At 46.6% G+C, this 22,290-nt stretch overlaps 1 long non-coding RNA gene across 1 annotated transcript in view; it reads right to left on the reverse strand.

The window, feature by feature from the left end:
• LOC136581649 (uncharacterized) overlaps positions 1 to 11,379 on the reverse strand; it is a 59,056-nt gene extending 47,677 nt beyond the window's left edge. Inside the window, exon 1 of the long non-coding RNA XR_010787077.1 lies at positions 11,340 to 11,379. This is a non-coding gene — a long non-coding RNA (uncharacterized lncRNA). The remainder of the gene's footprint in view (positions 1 to 11,339) is intronic.
• Positions 11,380 to 22,290: the final 10,911 nt, after the last annotated feature.

A 22,290-nucleotide genomic window follows, 5' to 3' on the forward strand; every position in this document is an offset into this window, starting at 1 on the left:
CACAACAACACTCAGCCTACAGTTGTCAAAAATGCTGGACTTTTCCTTACAAATGTCATCGAGCTGATGAGATATAAACAGATAGAAATCTTAAACCCGTACTAACATCCAATAAATGTGACATTGCTCCATACATCGGCCAAGGAATATCTCCTATATTCATCTGCACAGAATTTCACCTTAGGCCTCCTTCCCACGAGCGTGACGGGCTCCGCCGCGTAATATTACGCAGTGAAGCCCGTCACGGCGCCCCCCAGAGCCCCTATACTTACCTGCGGGAGATAGCGCGAAAACGCTTCCCCGCCCACCGCCGCCGCGTCGTGTGACACGCCCACCGCGTCACGTGACGCGGCCGGCAGTGTCACGTGACGCGCCGGCCGCGTCAAATGACGCTGCGGCGGTAGGTGGGGAAGCGTTTTTTCATGCTATCTCCCGCTGGTTACAGCGGGAGATAGCGTGAACAGACGGCTTCCATTGACTGCAATGGAAGCCGTCAGCGCGTACAGCCCGTCCTCACCCGCAGCAAATAGAGCATGCTGCGGGTGAGGACGGGAGAAATCACGGTGCGTAATTCCGCGGTGGAATTACGCATCGTGAGCATTGTGCTATTAGGTTCAATAGAACCTAACAGCAGGGGGCCACGCAGCGGATTTTTGCCGCGAATTTACGCGGCGTAAATCCGTTCGTGGGAAGCAGGCCTTAAGGGCTCAGTCAGACGGGCGTTTATTACATGCCTTTATTCACGCATGAAAAAAATCACATGACCGCGTTCATTGACACCCATACGTTCTATCTGTTGTAGGTGGGAATTTTATGCACATGTAAAAATCAGATGTGACCGCTCCTATTGAAAAGCATTGGTTCTATATAGATGGGAATCACAAAAAACATGCACAGCAAAAAACGCCCGTCTGACTGAGCCGTAAAGCAGCAGTTTGTGCTCCAGAGCTGCTCTTTCCATAACAGAAAATGCCTTCTGGGCCAACTAGTGTAGGTCAGCAGGGATCTGCCAACGAAGACGCTGCATTAGCACTCTTCTTCTTGAATGTGTGTGCGCATCTATACATACATGTCTGCATGGACGCATGTGCAACTTCTTTGTATGCAGCAAGGAAAACACTGCCACCTGCTGTCCTTACACTACGCTACTGGGCTGCACTCAAAACCACAAGTGCTCAATGCGTTTATTCAATGCCGTACCTGTCAAACAGCTTGAAAATACATGTAAGAACCATGAGGACCGCCCACCATATAGAATACAGTAAAACTCATGCAGGGGAGTCACATAGTTGACACATTAGGATGTAGAAAACTGTTATTGATGTGTTACTATGAAAAAAAAATGGTACCGTGTTAGCCAGTAGAGACATAAGCCTGAGGAAGAACCCTGAGTAGGTTTGAAAGCTTGCTATATCATCATTTATTTTTGTGAGCCATTAAAAGGTATCATATAGAGATGAGCGAACGTGTCCGTTACGGACACATCCGCACCCGGACACCGGCTTTAGCGAACACTGCAGTGTTCGCGCGTAAGTGTCCGGGTGCCGCCGGGGGGCGGGGAGATGCGCGGCGGCGCGGGCGGCAGTAGCGGGGAACAGGGGGGAGCCCTCTCTCTCTCCCTCTCCCCCCCACTCCCCGCCGCACCCCCCCGCGCTGCCACGGCGGCCCCCGAACTTTTTCGCCCGAACACCGAGGTGTTCGCAAAGTTCGGTGTTCGGGCGAAAAAGGGGCGGGGCCGAACGTGTTCGCTCATCTCTAGTATCATATCTATAAGATTACTTGGTTTCTCTTACTGAAAACAATCACATAATGTGTTACTAGAGATGAGTGAACGTACTCGTCCGAGCTTGATGCTCGGGCGAATATTAGGGTGTTCGGGATGCTCGTTACTCGTAACGAGTACCACGCGATGTTCCGGTTACTTTCAGTTTCCTCTCTGAGACGTTAGCGCGCTTTTCTGGCCAATTGAAAGACAGGGAAGGCATGACAACTTCCCCCTGTGACGTTCCAGCCCTATACCACCCCCCTGCTGTGAGTGGCTGGGGCGATCAGATGTCACCCGAGTATAAAAGTCGGCCCCTCCCGCGGCTCGCCTCAGATGCGTTGTGAGTTAGCTGAGGGAAAGTGCTGTTGTGTTGGAGCTGCTGTAGGGAGAGTGTTAGGAGTGAGTGTAGGCTTCAAGAAACCCAACGGTCCTTTTCAGGGCCACATCTATCCATGTGCAGTACTGTGGAGGGTGCTGTTAGCAGTGTTGCCCTTTTTTTTTTTTCCAAAATCGGCTGTCTGCAGAGCATTGCGCCCTGCATTAATAGTCCAGGGACAGAAGTGGTGGTTAGGCAGGGAGAGTGTTAGGAGTGAGTGTAGGCTTCAAGAACCCCAACGGTCCTTCTTAGGGCCACATTTACCCGTGTGCAGTACTGTGCAGGCTGCTGTTAGCAGTGTTGCATTTTTTTTTTTTTTTTCAAAATCGGCTGTGCAGAGCATTGCGCCTGGCAGTAATACTACAGGGAGAGAATTGTGTAGGCAGGGCCAGAAGACATATATTATTGATTGAATATAGTCAGTGGGCCTTTTCTTTACCAACAAAAGGGAAAAATTCTATGTGCCCTGCCTCTGTCAGTCCTCAGCGTTCTGTGTACGTGTGTGGTGGGTGGACATAGTAAAAAATTCATACGCAGCCAGCTACGTTTAACAGCAGGCTTGCGCCAATTTATTTCCTGCCTGTGAAATTCCTTGCTCAGCTGTAGTTAATAACTCTGCAACACTAAAGTTCTGTGACACATTTGCAGGGGCACAACACAGTTATTAAACTTATTATTCATTGAATAGACGCAGTGGGCCTATCCTTTTAAAAAAAAGGGAAAAAAGTATATTTGGCCTGCAGGCTTGCGCCAATTTATTTCCTGCCTGGGAAATCAAATCACTGGTAATACAGCATGCTGAGGGGTAGGGGTAGGCCTAGAGGACGTGGACGCGGCCGAGGACGCGGAGGGCCAAGTGAGGGTGTGGGCATAGGCCGAACTCCTGATCCAGGTGTATCGCAGCCAACTGCTGCGCGATTAGGAGAGAGGCACGTTTCTGGCGTCCCCACATTCATCGCCCAATTAATGGGTCCACGCAGGAGACCGTTATTAGAAAATGAGCAGTGTGAGCAGGTCCTGTCGTGGATGGCAGAAAGTGCTTCGAGCAACCTATCGTCCACCCACAGTTCTGCGCCGTCCACTGCTGCAAATCCGAATCCTCTGTCTGCTGCTCCTCCCTCCTCCCAGCCTCCTCACTCCACTACCATGACACATGCTCAGGAGCGGGAACACTCCCAGGAACTGTTCTCGGGCCCCTGCTCAGATTGGGCAGCAGTGGTTCCTCTCCCACCAGAGGAGTTTATCGTCACTGATGCCCAACCATTGGAAAGTTCCCGGGGTCCGGGGGATGAGGCTGGGGACTTCCGGCAACTGTCTCAAGACCTTTCAGTGGGTGAGGAGGACGATGACGATGAGACACAGTTGTCTATCGGTGAGGTAGTAGTAAGGGCAGTAAGTCCGAGGGAGGAGCGCACAGAGGATTCGGAGGAAGAGCAGCAGGACGATGAGGTGACTGACCCCACCTGGTGTGCAACGCCTACTCAGGACAGGTCTTCAAAGGGGGAGGCAAGGGCAGCAGCAGGGCAGGTTGCAAGAGACAGTGCGGTGGCCAGGGGTAGAGGCAGGGCCAGACCGAATAATCCACCAACTGTTTCCCAAAGCGCACCCTCGCGCCATGCCACCCTGCAGAGGCCGAGCTGCTCTAAGGTCTGGCAGTTTTTCACAGAGACGCCTGACGACCGACGAACAGTGGTGTGCAACCTTTGTCGCGCCAAGATCAGCCGGGGAGCCACCACCAACAGCCTCACCACCACCAGCATGCGCAGACATATGATGGCCAAGCACCCCACAAGGTGGGACGAAGGCCGTTCACCGCCTGCGGTTTGCACCGCTGCCTCTCCCCCTGTGCCCCAACCTGCCACTGAGATCCAACCCCCCTCTGAGGACACAGGCACTACCGTGTCCTGGCCTGCACCCACACCCTCACCTCCGCTGTCCTCGGCCCAATCCAGCAACCGTCCAGCCGTCGCTAGCGCAAGTGTTAGAGCGCAAGCGCAAGTACGCCGCCACGCACCCGCATGCTCAAGCGTTAACTGTCCAGATAGGCAAATTTATCAGCCTTGAGACGCTGCCGTATAGGGTTGTGGAAACGGAGTCCTTCAAAAGTATGATGGCGGCGGCGGCCCCGCGCTACTCAGTTCCCAGTCGCCACTACTTTTCCCGATCTGCCGTCCCAGCCCTGCACGACCACGTCTCCTGCAACATTGTACGCGCCCTCACCAACGCGGTTACTGCCAAGGTCCATTTAACAACGGACACGTGGACAAGCACAGGCGGGCAGGGCCACTACATCTCCCTGACGGCACATTGGGTGAATTTAGTGGAGGCTGGGACAGAGTCAGAGCCTGGGACCGCTCACGTCCTACCCACCCCCAGAATTGCGGGCCCCAGCTCGGTGGTGGTATCTGCGGCGGTGTATGGTTCCTCCACTAAACCACCCTCCTCCTCCTCCTCCTCCAACGCAACCTCTGTCTCGCAATCAAGATGTGTCAGCAGCAGCGCGTCGCCAGCAGTCGGTGTCACGCGTCGTGGCAGCACAGCGGTGGGCAAGCGTCAGCAGGCTGTGCTGAAACTACTCAGCTTAGGAGATAAGAGGCACACGGCCCACGAACTGCTGCAGGGTCTGACAGAGCAGACGGACCGTTGGCTTGCGCCGCTGAGCCTCCAACCGGGCATGGTCGTGTGTGACAATGGCCGTAACCTGGTGGCGGCTCTGCAGCTCGGCAGCCTCACGCACGTGCCATGCCTGGCCCACGTCTTTAATTTGGTGGTTCAGCGCTTTCTGAAAAGCTACCCACGCTTGTCAGACCTGCTCGTAAAGGTGCGCCGGCTCTGCGCACATTTCCGCAAGTCCCACACGGACGCTGCCACCCTGCGGACACTGCAACATCGGTTTAATCTGCCAGTGCACCGACTGCTGTGCGACGTGCCCACACGGTGAAACTCTACGCTCCACATGTTGGCCAGGCTCTATGAGCAGCGTAGAGCTATAGTGGAATACCAACTCCAACATGGGCGGCGCAGTGGGAGTCAGCCTCCTCAATTATTTTCAGAAGAGTGGGCCTGGTTGGCAGACATCTGCCAGGTCCTTCGAAACTTTGAGCAGTCTACCCAGGTGGTGAGCGGCGATGCTGCAATCATTAGCGTCACCATTCCTCTGCTATGCATCTTGAGAAGTTCCCTGCAAACCATAAAGGCAGCCGCTTTGCGCTCGGAAACAGAGCCGGGGGAAGACAGTATGTCGCTGGATAGTCAGAGCACCCTCCTGTCTATATCTCAGCGCGTTGAGGAGGAGGAGGAGGAGCATGAGGAGGATGAGGAGGAGGGGGAAGAGACAGCTTGGCCCACTGCTGACGGTACCCATGCTGCTTGCCTGTCATCATTTCAGCGTGTATGGCCTGAGGAGCAGGAGGAGGAGGAGGAGGAGGAGGATCCTGAAAGTGATCTTCCTAGTGCGGACAGCCATGTGTTGCGTACAGGTACCCTGGCACACATGGCTGACTTCATGTTAGGATGCCTTTCTCGTGACCCTCGCGTTGCACGCATTCTGGCCACTACGGATTACTGGGTGTACACACTGCTCGACCCACGGTATAAGGAGAACCTTTCCACTCTCATTCCCGAAGAGGAAAGGGGTTCGAGAGTGTTGCTATACCACAGGACCCTGGTGGACAAACTGATGGTAAAATTCCCATCCGACAGCGCTAGTGGCAGAAGGCGCACTTCCGAGGGCCAGGTAGCAGGGGAGGTGCGGAGATCGAGCAGCATGTACAGCACAAGCAATACAACAGTCTTTAAGGCCCTGGACAGCTTTATGGCTCCCCAGCAAGACTGTGTCACCGCTCCCCAGTCAAGGCTGAGTCGGCGGGAGCACTGTAAAAGGATGGTGAGGGAGTACGTAGCCGATCGCACGACCGTCCTCCCTGACGCCTCTGCCCCCTACAACTACTGGGTGTCGAAGCTGGACACGTGGCCTGAACTAGCGCTGTATGCCCTGGAGGTGCTTGCTTGTCCTGCGGCTAGCGTCTTGTCAGAGAGGGTGTTTAGTGCGGCTGGGGGAATCATCACAGATAAGCGTACCCGCCTGTCAACCGACAGTGCCGACAGGCTTACACTCATCAAGATGAACAAAGCCTGGATTTCCCCAGACTTCTGTTCTCCACCAGTGGACAGCAGCGATACCTAAGCAATACATAGGCTGCACCCGCGGATGGAAGCATCGTTCTCTCTCATCATCCAAAACGGGGACATTTCTGCTTCATCAATCTGTGTATAATATTCCTCCTCCTCCTCCTGCTCCTCCTCCTGAAACCTCACATAATGACGCCGAACGGGCAATTTTTCTTAGGGCCACAAGGCTCAGTCATATAATTTTTCTTAAAATTTTTTATACGTTTCAATGCTCTTAAAAGCGTTGAAACTTTAACTTGAATCAATTTTTCGTTACACTGGGCTGCCTCCAGGCCTAGTTACCACTTCAGCCACATTAACCAAAGCGATTAATGGATTTCACCTGCCCTCTTGGTTGGCCAGGGCCAATTTTTCTGATGTACATTAGTACTGTTGATACAGCAATTTTTGTGGGCCCTCGCCTACAGTGTAATCAAATTAATTTTTAGCCCACCTGCATTACAGCTGACGTTACATCCGCTGTGTTGGGCAATGCAATGGGATATATTTATGTACCGCCGGTGGCTTCCTGGCACCCACCCATGCTGTGGGTCCACAGGGAATTATAAATGCATCTGTTTCCACTTCTAAAGAACCCCAGTCAGACTGGGGCATGCAGTGTGGGCCGAAGCCCACCTGCATTAAGCACAACATTACTACCTCAGCTGTGTTGGGCAATGCAATGGGATATTTTTATGTACCGCCGTTGGGTTCCAGGGAGCCACCCATGCTGTCGGTCCACAGGGACTTCACAATAGGGAGTTGTACCTGCCTGTGTCTATGAATTAAAAACCGCGGTCTGACTGGGGCATGCAGACACCTTGACAGAATGAATAGTGCCTGATGGTGGTGGCACAGGATTATATTTCTCATTGCTTCTGTACAGCATTGTGGGCTATCGCCCCGCCCCTTTTAAAGAGGGTCGCTGCCTAGCCATGCCAACCCTCTGCAGTGTGTGCCTGCGGTTCCTCGTCATGGCAGACGCACTTATAAATAGACATGAGGGTGGTGTGGCATGAGGGCAGCTGTAACCCAGGAGAAGTGGCAGTGGAGTGTCATGCAGGCAGTGATTGTGCTTTGTTGGAGGTAGTGTGGTGCTTAGCTAAGGTATGCATTGCTAATGAGGGCTTTTCAGAAGTAAAAATTGTTGGGAGGGGGGGGGCACTCTTGCCGCTATTGTGGCTTAATAGTGGGACCTGGTAACTTGTGATGCAGCCCAACATGTAGCCCCTCGCCTGCCCCATCCGTTGCTATGTCGTTTCCATCACTTTCTTGAATTGCCCAGATTTTCACAAATGGAAACCTTAGTGAGCATCGGCGATATACAAAAATGCTCGGGTCGCCCATTGACTTCAATGGGGTTCGTTATTCGAAACGAACCCTCGAGCATCGCGATAATTTCGTCCCGAGTAACGAGCACCCGAGCATTTTGGTGCTCGCTCATCTCTAATAGAAACCAGTCAAACAAAATCCTGCATAAATAACGACACGTGGCGATTACATGTAATGATATAAGACGGTAAATAATATTCCACACTCATGATTGGTCCGTAGAACCACAACAACACTCAGCCTACAGTTGTCAAAAATGCTGGACTTTTCCTTACAAATGTCATCGAGCTGATGAGATATAAACAGATAGAAATCATAAACCCATACTAACATCCAATAAATGTGACATTGCTCCATACATCGGCCAAGGAATATCTCCTATTTTCATCTGCACAGAATTTCACCTTAAGGGCTCAGTCAGACGGGCGTTTATTACATGCCTTTATTCACGCATGAAAAAAATCACATGACCGCGTTCATTGACACCCATACGTTCTATCTGTTGTAGGTGGGAATTTTATGCACATGTAAAAATCAGACGTGACCGCTCCTATTGAAAAGCATTGGTTCTATATAGATGGGAATCACAAAAAACATGCACAGCAAAAAACGCCCGTCTGACTGAGCCGTAAAGCAGCAGTTTGTGCTCCAGAGCTGCTCTTTCCATAACAGAAAATGCCTTCTGGGCCAACTATTGTAGGTCAGCAGGGATCTGCCAACGAAGACGCTGCATTAGCACTCTTCTTCTTGAATGTGTGCGCGCATCTATACATACATGTCTGCATGTACACATGTGCAACTTCTTTGTATGCAGCAAGGAAAACACTGCCACCTGCTGTCCTTACACTACGCTACTGGGCTGCACTCAAAACCACAAGTGCTCAATGCGTTTTTCAATGCCGTACCTGTCAAACAGCTTGAAAATACATGTAAGAACCATGAGGACCGCCCACCATATAGAATACAGTAAAACTCATGCAGGGGAGTCACATAGTTGACACATTAGGATGTAGAAAACTGTTATTGATGTGTTACTATGAAAAAAAAATGGTACCGTGTTAGCCAGTAGAGACATAAGCCTGAGGAAGAACCCTGAGTAGGTTTGAAAGCTTGCTATATCATCATTTATTTTTGTGAGCCATTAAAAGGTATCATATCTACAAGATTACTTGGTTTCTCTTACTGAAAACAATCACATGATGTGTTACGCAATGACTCAGAGCACCGCCAAGCATTGGCAAAAGTGAATAAAGACTGCCTTCTGAGCAGTAGAGTCCGTTACGTTTTACCAACAAGTGGTTACTGATAGCCAAGGTGCCATCCAGTTTATTGAAAAGATCCTGACCTGGTGTTTGGCTCTGCCTGGCTTGCACCAGTGTTATATGGTATAGATGGCAGAATAAACCAACCCATGATACCGGAGGTACTGGTGCATTATGTCTCCACCAGCAGAATGGGTGGAAACCTGGATTGTGCGGCCTTAGTTAAAATGCACACCCACAGCTTGTGATTGGCTGGGCGAGACTTTCAGGACTAGGTGTATGGAAGCAGCAGGCCGTCGCCCCCGGGTTACTCGCTGGCCGGCTACTGCTGCTTGACCGTGCCAACGCCACCAAGACCGAGAAACTCCTGAAATCGGATCTCTCTACCAGTGTTGGTATTTGTAGGCCGAAAGCTCCTAGAAGCGCCTCCGCCACTCGCCCTGCGCCCGCTTGTGATCGTTGGCCTCAACATTGTTAACGGCGCTCCTGCCAAACAGCAGCTGTCAGTCCTCCCCAGAACCAGCCACCACAGCGCAGGAAGGGGTGCTCATCACATGTAAGGTGCTACGGGGGCGTTACGTGGGTGCTCCCTGTCACTTTGGCTGTCCAACCTATGTCTCCAGCCCTTGTTCCGATGGAGACATAATGCACCAGTATCGATACTGGAACAGTATGAACTGACCAGCAAAAATACCAACTCTAGAACATCTGAACCGTTTAAAAGTAATGAACTTACCAACTGTGACTGAACCTGCAGTGAGCCGAACCGAGAGAGTCCTGAGGCCTATATGAGACGCTCCAGCGAGAGAACAGGAGATGTTGCTACAGTCAAGAATGACCTTCGTCAGTGAGTGGCAAAAAATGAGCTGAGGCCCAAGGTTGCCAACACGGGTACAGGTAGATGCCCAGGGCTGGGTTGCAGTGGCAGGTGGTACAGGAGGCTAATGGACAATGAACCTAGGTAGGAAACACCAGAAGTGCCCAACTGAAAGAGGTCCATAATCTGAGCGAATGATGGAATTTCTGAAAAGTGTGGACTGCCATGTAGTTCGAGCCCATAGAAGTTTTGGGGTTCATGAGGGAGCAGAGCTGGACAATAACTTCTTTGCCCATTGGTTATCAGTCATGCTGGAGAACTTAACTTTCAGGAACCATGATCTAGTTGAGAGTGAGGTGGTGTGCTACAGCCAAATGCAGAGCCTACGAAGCTACTGGGCCACAGCAATATACCAGTATGATAAAATTTAAATTTTATTCAGTTGTTTACAGTAAAGGGGGCATTGCTGGAGTATTGGGCTATAAAAACAGTTGAGGTTAGCATGCAAGGCCACTTTGGTAGCAGCGTGTATTCATCTGGTGATGACAACAAGAAAGAGGAAGAATTTTTTTTCACCCTACCCCCTTCCTAGCATAAAGAAAAAAAGATATGTATCAGAACCAAGCTTATAACAAATACAGCCTAGAACCAAGGCCAGTGCATGAATACAGCACCTGAACCAAGCTCTTAACATAAATATAATAGAAAACCTAATTGATTGTGTTGTGGGAGCGCCTGTGGGCTGACAGTGGTGCCCCAGAACATTAGAGGGGTGGAGACAGAGCCATGAGGAGGATGATTCATGTAACTCCACAAGACATTGTCACATGGAAGTAAAACATGAACTGGCCAGGCAGTCCTAAGGGGGGAGATTACCTACAGCCATCTGTTTTCGCCCTCACAAGCTGGTGTCTGTTACCCTGTGCGACTGCCTGGGTCACATGTAGCTAAGGTCGGCCATTGTCGCATATTTAAATGTCAACAATTTTGTAGCTCCTTATGGCTCCAGCACACGGGCAGATTTGACTTGCAGAATTCGGGGCCGGCGGCTGTCCCCAGATTCCACAGCAAACAATGCCCATTGCCTCTTATAGAGAACCGCTGCTTCCTGCACACGAACGTAAATTTCCGCTTGTGGCAGGAAAATCGCAGCAAGTTCTATTCTGTGCGGATTTCCACATGGAAGGCTTCCTTTGAAGTCAATGGAAGCTGTAAATCCTGCAGCTCTTCCGCAGTAAGCACTACAGAAGGGTCGTGGGATCCGCGTCATCGCCTAGTGATGGCGTGGCATAATCAGTACTGTGTATGTGCGCCAGTGAGATGGCCAGCACTCCTGCAGTACAGATAAAGAAGAATCCGGACAGGTAAGCGGGATTACCCACTGGGTACAGGGTCAGATCCTGCTGCGCAATCCCAAATGTCAGATTCAAATCTGTCGTGTGCAGGAGGTCCTATACTGGAACCAAAGACGAAGGCCTGATAACATGAAGATGGGGACAATCAAAAGTGAATTTCATATACTGTATGAAGATGAATGGATTAATTGAAGCAATGGAAGGTATTTATCATCTCATTATAGTAAACTCATTGATTTATCTTTGATTCCTCTAGTCTCACCTGAGCCCTTCAGGTCTGTCTTTACCGCTGACGACCAATCTAATGTCTCACGGTGATTGTAGCGGCACCTTCACAAGGCACATACATGTTGTGTGAAGAGCTGGAAGCATTGGATGACCGACTGTCTGTAAATAGAGACTTGTACCGTTTATAAGCAAGTGAATAAAGGTGATTTTCATCCTGTGCATTGAATGGTTTGCAGTGTAATTTACACTTATTCTTCTGTGAATATCACTGATGGATATGAAGATCGTAAAAACAGAACACAACCCTCAACCCTTCCCGCTGCAGCCCTTTTTTTCTACTTTTTTAAAATTTCATTTTTCTTCCCCACTTTCAAAAAAATCATAACTTTTCCATATTCTGGAGTAGAGAGAGAAAGCATAGGGGCACATGGGGGCACCTTCAGCCCTCATGTGTTGAAGATGGAAGAGGGGGAGAGCTTTCCCGAGCGCAAGAGTGCACATAAATTGTAAGTGAGCCCTCAAGAGAAAGAGTGAGCAACCAGTGAGTAAGATTTTCTCAAGGCCCAGTGCAGAGGTACTCCTTCTTCTTCTTCTTCTTCCGGTGATTGTAGTGGCATGACACCTTCACAAGGCACATACATGTTGTGTGAAGAGCTGGAAGCATTGGATGACCGACTGTCTGTAAATAGAGTCTTGTACCGTTTATAAGCAAGTGAATAAGGGCGCCCACCCACTGGCGTTTGCGATTTTCGTGCGTGAAAAACGCAGCGTTTTCGGCGCGTTTTTCGCGGCTTTTTCGCGCCTTTTCCATTAATTTCCATTGACATTCATGGGTGCATTAGGAGAAAAATAAGGACACATATGCAACTGACAGTTCCTATGTTAAAAATCGCAACGCACCGCAAAAAAAAACGCCAGTGGACAGGAGTACATTCAATTCTAATTGCTCTTGAGAAAAAACGCAAAACGCAAAGAAAAAAAAATCGCCAGTGGGTGGGCGCCCTAAAGGTGATTTTCATCCTGTGCATTGAATGGTTTGCGGTGCTATTTACACTTATTTTGTAGTGGCCTAGTACATCCTCTCCTGGCCCCTCCATAAGTGTCATATATGTTATGTCTTGTGTAGGTTCGCTGTGCAAAGTGTCTCGTCTTTGTTATATGGATTGCACAGCTACAGCAAATGGTGAGTGAAAAGTTTGCAAGAGACTGGTATTTGCCTGCAATGTATCCATTTATGTCCTGTCATGTGGTACAAGTCAGGTTATAGAAGTGCGTGTGAGAGCAGCAAAAGGGACTTCCATTCCTGCTGGTTGTTGTGGAGAGAGAGTGCTAGCCACATGGGGGTACCTTTGACCCTCATGTGGTGCAGAGAATGGAAGACAGAATTCCTGATGACCCCTGTTCCAGGAATCGTGGAGGAGAGCAGCGACCCTACCCCTATCCTCCTCTAGAGAGTTCCCCTTTCAGGAGCGAATCCTGTCAGATAACTTGACCTGCAGGACCGGTTTCATCCTGTGTTTCCTCCCTGACCTCCAATCTACTGTTTATTGCCTGCTCGTCCGTCTCCTGTATTTTTGCTTTATACCGAGTATATTATCAAGTAAAGTTTTGCCCGGCCCTGACCGTTCCCAGGGTCTGAGGTGCTAAAAGTTACACAGTTTTGTGGACTCTTTCTTTCTCCAATACCGTTGGGAAGGGAATGGTGGCGTCACCCGTGACAAATCTACATTCCTGTTGCATGTTTATTGGCCATCCCTGTTCCCCGGGTGTCTGGAAGAGGCCCTGCGGTGCTCAGGCTGAAATCGCATACAGCCCTCTGGGAAGGAGTCTGGTAAGAGCCATCATGATGTGTGACCCCTCTGCCCTCCCAGCTCCTCGGTGTGACCCTCCTGCTCCTGTGCGGACCCCCCGGATCGCCGTAATTTCAACTATTCTTGTGTGAATATCACTGATGGCTATGAAAATCTACAGTAAGAGAAGAACAGAACAGAGTATTTTTTTATTTTAACATTGCTGCAGCTGTGGGGTCTTATTTTTTTGTGGAATAACCTGTAATTTTTTTGTCCTATTTTGGGATACATCAATAACTTTTTGATTTTTATTCAATTCAATTTATTTGCTTTTTATTCAAATTTTTTCTTGGAGACTCGTTGACCACAGAAGTGTAATTCTGGCATTGTGCTTTTTTTTCACCCTGCAGGATTGATAATGTGATATTTTAATAAATTGCACAAAGTAATACCAAGTTTTACATTTTAAGTATTTTTTGATGAGATTGGGAAAATAGGTTTCTTTAAAAACTTTAATATTTTTATTGTTGCAATAATTAAAAATTCTTTAATTTATCTCTACTTTATTTAGTCCCCAGAGGGACAAAGAACTGCAAAGGTTTTAGAAAATGCTGCAGTCAGAGTGCCTTCAAAACAGCATCAATTCTTCTAGGTACACTTGTACACAGTTTTTGAAAGAACTCGGTGGGTTGTTCCAATCATCTTGGAGAACTAAGCAGAGATCTTCTGTGGATGAAGGCTTGTGAAAATCCTTCTGTCTCTGGATGTTTGGGTCATTGTCCTGCAGACACCTGGAGTTTTATAAAACATTCTTTTTCCCACTTCTGCCTGAAACCTTTACAGTTCTGTATAAATCCACATTAACACATTTTTGTGGCTATTAGGCCGCTTTCACAGGGCGACAAAATCATGTGATCTTCTTGTCATGTGACAGCGCTACAAACTGCATGTATGTGAAGCCCATGCTATCCAATTGTTCCTTCACATTTGCGATGTTTTGTAGCCCATGTTTCCCGGAGGAGCCTTCCTTTTTGTCACTTCGCATCGCACGAAAATGCGGATCACATCGGAGGATCATTGGTAAAAACCCTAAATGTTTTTGACATTGTTAGTAAGATATGGATTCCGGCAGTAGTGGGCTTATTCATGGTGGCAGAGGAGCCTTCATCTCCAACAGATATCTATGAGGGCCGCCTCACATGTATCATCAGGGTCCATCAGAAGGTCCTCTGATCCGTCAGCACTCCAGTAACGGTAACTACCGGCCCCCATGATGGCCATGTTCTAGCAGGAATCCTCTGACACAAGACTGGTCGTAGTAGGAAGATACAGAGATGGATGCTTCATGTTTACTGCTTGTTGTGACATCACACATACGTGTACACGGCTGCATGTAAGGCTTCTATGAGGTCACTATGGTCTTTGGTTCCAATCTGTGATGTCACAGACGCTGCAGGTATATGTAGTGGAAACCCAATATATCTATATTCCGGACTGTGGACCTTTGGTAGTGGACAGTGAACCTGTATTTGTACGTTTAACATTCTGTATAACAGATGACATGTTGCCTCCTGTTCTGATACAAATATAGATATATGTTCTTACATTTATGCAATATCTCTACTTCCTTTGATGAAACATCTTTTTCCTAAACTCTGCTGACAAAGATGAAATTTAATATAAACACGCTATATTTTTCCATCTGTTTTATAACTTTAGAAGAAGTAAAGATCAGACAGATAACCGCAGGTTAAGCAAGTACCGCTTATAGAATACCGCAATAATAACCCAAGCAGTTTTACTGGAAACTTATGCAAATAACACGGGGGGTTTGTGCAATTAATAGTTCAAGCTGTAATATCCAATCATATCGAAGGAACCACACGTGGGTCCAAGACAACCCACTCATCTCGTTCACCACCTGATGGCCAATCACAGATGACCGGAGGATGGAAGAATTGCAAGATGCTTATCCAATAATTAAACAATACGTTGTATCTATGTAATCTTTGACCTGCCCAGATGGGCAGATATGTTAAACTCTTTTAAAAGAGACTGCGCGCCCAACATTAAAGCAGAATTGAGGAAGTTTATGCATGCTGAACCTGTGTCAGTGTGAAACCTTCTTATGCGCATAATCAATTCAGAATTAATCTGGAAGGGTGTAAACATTCCTAATTGATCAAGTCGGTGGACACAAAAGGAAATCCATGACATATATAAAGTGATGTTACAGTGAGATGAGCTCATTCTGTACAGAAAGTGAGAAAGAGAAGAGAAAATGTTCATGAAATTGATATTAGTGACTTTGCTGCTATTACCATCAGTGCATGCAGGTCCAATCTTCAGCACAAAATATAAAGGTAAGTACATTACTGCACAAGGGGTTAATCCTAGCATGGGCAGGTGATATGAGCGGAGAGATCTAAGAGTACAGCTTAATAACATATAGATTAGCTGTATATACCCCGTTTCCCCCGCAAATAAGACAGGGTCTTATATTAATATTTGCTCCAAAATATTTTTCTTTTTTACATGTATGGCTGCTGGGACACTGTTTACATTGACTTTTGTTTTTTTAATTAACTGTTATTAGGGCTAATTTTTGGAGTAGGGCTTATATTTACAGCATCCTCAAAAATCCTGAAAAATTATGGTAGGGCTTATTTTCTGGGAAACAGGGTAGTTAATAGTATTCTCTCCGTGCTGCAGACACTCACTACTAGATGTAGAAGAAGGGGGTTCACTAGAGATAGAGGGGCTACCGGCTGCTTCTCATTTTGTCAGTAGAGTTGTTCCTTATTAGATGTGGGTGCGTCGCTTATTATGGGAAGAGATGGCATTGGGAAGTCTATGGGACTCTGGGTGATGTTCTGCTGGGGAGCCTTGGGTCCTGGCATTCAGGCTAATGTTACTTTAAGGGCTTATTCACACGACCAAGAATCTTGCAGGAGTTTTGTACAATGCAAGATGCGCAAAACTCGCACTAATATGAAATCCATTCTTTTGAACGGTCTATTCACATGAGAGATTTTCCACTCATAGTAATGCTGAGAGGAAATAAGATCGCAGCATGTCCTATTATTGGATGTTCCCGCAGGAGGAATCGCCCATTGTTTCCTATGGGAGCTCGAAAAAATTCACATGCACTTTATTTCCATTGCAGCCCATGGGAAGCTCTTGGGATCTTTTCTCACATGTGAAAATCACAATCTCACAGAAGTGATGGAATCTTTAAGCAAAAACTCATCGGCTCGTAGTGAAAATCGCAAGTTGCCAAGTTTGATATTGGGCGGAGTCTCTTGTCCTGATATGGGGCACCCGTGTAAATGTAGCCTCACACATACCGCTGTTGGTGCGCCTACACATTGTCTGCATACATTGCAGGTGGGAACTATTCTCCATATCCCCAATGTATCAGCCCAACACATTGTAAATATTTCCTTGTAGTGAATAGCTTTCACTAAAACTGGCCTAGATGGTCGCTGACAATGTGTAAGAGGCTGGCATGGCACCTGTATAAGTTAGTGCCCCCTGTGAGCCCCTGGACTGTGGCAGGGCAAGATGTGGTGCCCAATGGGGGGACGCAGGCGGCTGAGGAGAGCGTCAATAATGTGCTGAATAAACTGCTCATTGGGGGCGGGGGTGTACAGGAATGCCTGGTGCCTTATTGTACATGCTGGGGTACAAGGATCGGTAGGAGCCGCCCATCCTTACACCCCAAATAACAACTCATTTTGGAATTAGCAGTTGTAATACTAACGACCTAATGAATAAAAGGCAGATTATTAATAACTTCTATTGTTTCTTCTTTTCTAGATGTACCAAGAAAGAACATAGAAGAGACGCCGACCATTATAGACCACATAGAGTATAACATCAGGCTCATATTACCAGCTCTGGCCCCCTACTTCTTGGTACTCGTATATGGGGTGGGCAAGTGTCTCTACGAAAGACACAAGTAAGTACTGTGAATAATACTTTTATCAGCTACACTGCAGTCTACATAGGAAATAGCGCATCCTCACATTATCACATTATCACTACTAACGACCTCATAAATAAAAGGCAGATTATTGATCATTTATATTGTTTCTTCTTTTCTAGATGAACCAAGTTAGAACATAGAAGTAACAACTAGCGCAATAGACTGGATAGAGGATAAAATAATCTTTATTCTACCGGCTGCTGCCCCCTACCTCTCGGCAATTGTATACTCATTGGACAAATGCCTCTATTTGCTGCAGAGTGTAAACCATAAAAACAAGACCTCCGAAAAGTGACGGAATTTCTTTTTTGCACCCATTTCACTCCATCTTTTTAAAATGGAGAGAAAAATTTGAAAATGCAAAAAAGGGTCCACGTCCTTAAGGGGTTAACGGGTATATATTAGTGTACTGTACACTTCTTGGGGCTTGTTTTACTGCACGGACTCACAAGGTGACTTCTAATTTTACTACTTTAAAGAAAAAAGACTGATGAATCCCCAACAGATGACATCGAGAGCGGAGGATCATCCAAATCCACAGAGAGTAGCAGCGAATCCAACGGAAAATGCAGCATAAATAATCTAATCCATCCATCATCCATCCATCATTCATCCATCATCCATAGTTGTAATACTAACGACCTAATGAATAAAGGCAGATTATTAATAACTTCTCTTGTTTCTTCTTTTCTAGATGTACCAAGAAAGAACATAGAAGAGACGCCGACCATTATAGACCACATTGAGTATAACATCAGGCTCATATTACCAGCTCTGGCCCCCTACTTCTTGGTACTCGTATATGGGGTGGGCAAGTGTCTCTACGAAAGACGCAAGTAAGTATTGTAAATAATACTTTTATCAGCTATTCTGCATTATCCGGACGATTTCTTGTGTGTTAAGACTTTCCTGGAGGAATGGAGGGGAAAACAGAGATTGGCTGAGAGAGTAGGAGGCGGGGGATATCAAAAGGAGGGGAGGAGAATGAGGGCCATCTTTGAGGAGAGGAGCAACAGAGAAAGTCCATCTCTCCCTCCTGATATATTTGTAGGTGGGTGTGAGCACTTATTGTCATCGCAGTGTTGACAAGTGGGGGGTCCTTGGAGTCGGTGGAAATTGGTTTGGGAGGAGTTGGCTGGACACAGTCTCACCTGGTAAGACTCCCTCCTTGTGTAATTTGCTGGTGCGGTGTGACTTGGCTAGTGGCAGGGAGCAGTAACCCCCTCCAGCCGTAAGTCATAGTAGTAGTAGCCACCCAAGGGCGGCTTGTGGTGCTCCTCAGCCTGTCGGTACGGTGGGGGCAATATTCCCGGTTGGCAGATTTGTAGTACCAGATTTTTGTGGCTCCGAGGACTCCCCCTCTTATGTGATATAAAATATGTGGTGTTTTTAGTATGTTAATAAATTGGCTGCTGTTGTTTGTCGTTATTTGGGGAGGTGTCATGGCAGCACCAGAGGGGTACTCTGGCCTCCCCGGGTCATGTCACAGACGCTGCAAGTATATAAAGTGATGTTACAGTGACATTAACTTATTCTGGAGAGGCTCACTGTCTATACAGCAAGCAAGAATACCCCAGGGGAGAATGATACTCAAAATGTTACTAATGGCTGTGCTGATATCAGCATCAGTGCATGGAGGTCCTATCATTGGCCAAAAATATGAAGGTAAGTGCATTACAGGTATCTACTGCACAAGGGGTTAATGCTAGCATGGGCAGATAATCTGAGAAGTCCAAGAGTTCAGCCTAGTAACATGTAGATTAGCTATAGATAGTTAATAGTATTCTCTCTGTGCTGCAGACACTCACTACTAGATGTAGAAGAAGGGGGTTCACATAAGCGATTTTTCGCACACAGCGATACTGAGGGGAAATGAAATCACAAGATGTTTTATTTTTGGGTGCTCCTTCAGAGGCAATCACCCATTGTTTCCTATGGGATCTTGAAAAAAAAATCACATCCATGCAATGTGCATGCGAGTGATTTTTTTTCATTGAATTCTATGGGAAGCTCTTGTGCTCTGTTCAATGTAAAAATCACAACTTCACAGAAGCGATGCAATTTTCATTGTGAGACGATGCATTTTTGTTTAAAAATTGCATGTTGCCAAGTGTGATATTGGTCCGAGTCTCTTGTCCTGATATGGGGCACCCGTGTGAATGTAGCCTCACACATACCGCTGTTGGTGCGCCTACACATTGTCTGCATACATTGCAGGTGGGAACTATTCTCCATATCCCCAATGTATCAGCCGAACACATTGTAAATATTCCCTTGTACTGAATAGCTTTTACTAAAACTGGCCTAGACGGTCGCTGGCAATGTGTAAGAGGCTGGCATGGCAACTGTATAAGTTAGTGCCCCCTGTGAGCCCCTGGACTGTGGCAGGGCAAGATGTGTTGCCCAATGAGGCGCCGCAGGCGGCTGAGGAGAGCGTCAATAATGTGCTGAATAAACTGCTCATGGGGGGGGGGGTTACAGGAATGCCTGGTGCCTTATTGTACATGCCGGGGTGCAAGGATCGGTAGGAGCCGCCCATCCTTACACCCCAAATAACAACTCATTTTGGAATTAGCAGTTGTAATACTAACGACCTAATGAATAAAAGGCAGATTATTAATAACTTCTATTGTTTCTTCTTTTCTAGATGTACCAAGAAAGAACATAGAAGAGACGCCCACCATTATAGATCGAATAGAATATAACATCAGGTTCATTCTACCAGCTCTGGCCCCCTACATCTTGGTACTCGTATATGGGGTGGGCGAGTGTCTCTACAAAAGACTCAAGTAAGTACTGTAAATAATAATGTTATCAGCTACGCTGCAGTCTACATAGGAAATAGCGCATCCTCATATTATCACATTATCACTACTAACAACCTCATAAATAAAAGGCAGATTATTGATCATTTATATTGTTTCTTCTTTTCTAGATGAACCAAGTTAGAACATAGAAGTAACAACTAGCGCAATAGACTGGATAGAGGATATAATAATCTTTATTCTACCGGCTGCTGCCCCCTACCTCTCGGCAATTGTATACTCATTGGACAAATGCCTCCATTTGCTGCAGAGTGTAAACAGGAAAAACAAGACCTCCGAAAAGTGACGGAATTTCTTTTCTTCCCCATTTTATTCTATCATTTTAAAGTGGAGTTAAAAATTTGAAAATGCAAAAAAAGGGTCCATGTCCTTAAGGGGTTAACGGGTATATATTAGTGTACTGTACACTTCTTGGGGCTTGTTTTACTGCACGGACTCACAAGGTGACTTCTAATTATAGAACCTTAAAGGAAAAAGACGGATAAAGCCCCAAATGACATCGAGAGCGGAGGATCATCCAAATCCACAGAGAGCAGCAGCGAATCCAACGAAAAATGCAGCATAAATAATCTAATCTATCCATCATCCATCCATCATTCATACATTATCCATAGTTGTAATACTAACGACCTAATGAATAAAAGGCAGATTATTAATAACTTCTATTGTTTCTTCTTTTCTAGATGTACCAAGAAAGAACATAGAAGAGACGCCGACCATTATAGACCACATAGAGTATAACATCAGACTCATATTACCAGCTCTGGCCCCCTACTTCTTGGTACTCGTATATGGGGTGGGCAAGTGTCTCTACGAAAGACACAAGTAAGTACTGTAAATAATACTTTTATCAGCTACACTGCAGTCTGCATAGGAAATAGCGCATCCTCATATTATCACATTATCACTACTAACGACCTCATAAATAAAAGGCAGATTATTGATCATTTATATTGTTTCTTCTTTTCTAGATGAACCGAGTTAGAACATAGAAGTAACAACTAGCGCAATAGACTGGATAGAGGATATAATAATCTTTATTCTACCGGCTGCTGCCCCCTACCTCTCGGCAATCGTATACTCATTGGACAAATGCCTCTATTACAAACATAAGGAAGCATTGTAAATAATAGTTTTATCAGCTATTCTGCATTATCCGGACTATTTCTTGTGTGTTAAGACTTTCCTGGAAGAATGGAGGGGAAAACAGAGGTTGGCTGGGAATTGTTTTACTGCACGGACTCACAAGGTGACTTCTAGTTTTACAACTTTAAAGAAAAAAGAGGACGGATGAATCCCCCACAGATGACATCGAGAGCGGAGGATCATCGAAATCCACAGAAAGCAGCAGCGAATCCAATGGAAAATGCAGCATAAATAATCTAATCTATCCATCATCCATACATCCATCCATCATCCATAGTTGTAATACTAACGACCTAATGAATAAAAGGCAGATTATTAATAACTTCTATTGTTTCTTCTTTTCTAGATGTACCAAGTAAGAACATAGAAGAGACGCCGACCATTATAGACCACATAGAGTATAACATCAGACTCATATTACCAGCTCTGGCCCCCTACTTCTTGGTACTCGTATATGGGGTGGGCAAGTGGAGAGAAAAATTTGAAAATGCAAAAAAAGGTCCATGCCCATAAGGGGTTAACGGGTATATTTTAGTGCACTGTACACTTCTTGGGGCTTGTTTTACTGCACGGGCTCACAAGGTGACTTCTAATTTTACTACTTTAAAGAAAAAAGACGGATGAATCCCCAACAGATGACATCGAGAGCGGAGGATCATCCGAATCCACAGAGAGTAGCAGCGAATCCAACGAAAAATGCAGCATAAATAATCTAATCCATCCATCATCCATCCATCATTCATACATTATCCATAGTTGTAATACTAACGACCTAATGAATAAAAGGCAGATTATTAATAACTTCTATTGTTTCTTCTTTTCTAGATGTACCACGAAAGAACATAGAAGAGACGCCCACCATTATAGACCACATAGAGTATAACATCAGGTTCATATTACCAGCTCTGGCCCCCTACTTCTTGGTACTCGTATATGGGGTGGGCAAGTGTCTCTACGAAAGACACAAGTAAGTACTGTAAATAATACTTTTATCAGCTACACTGCAGTCTACATAGGAAACAGCGCATCCTCACATTATCACATGACATATTAACCCCTTAGTGCTCTAGGATATACAGTTATGTCTCGGACGTTCAGGGATTGCATGAATGGCAATCAGGGGAAGAAAAAGCTGGACACCCCCCTTCCTTCCGCACCGCTTCCTCCACTGTTTGGAGCTGTTAACCCTTTAATTGCCATGATCGGTGTTCAGTGGGCCTCTGCGATGAGATATCA

Source organism: Eleutherodactylus coqui, chromosome 11 (assembly GCF_035609145.1).
Source record: "Eleutherodactylus coqui strain aEleCoq1 chromosome 11, aEleCoq1.hap1, whole genome shotgun sequence".
Classification (NCBI taxonomy): domain Eukaryota; kingdom Metazoa; phylum Chordata; class Amphibia; order Anura; family Eleutherodactylidae; genus Eleutherodactylus; species Eleutherodactylus coqui.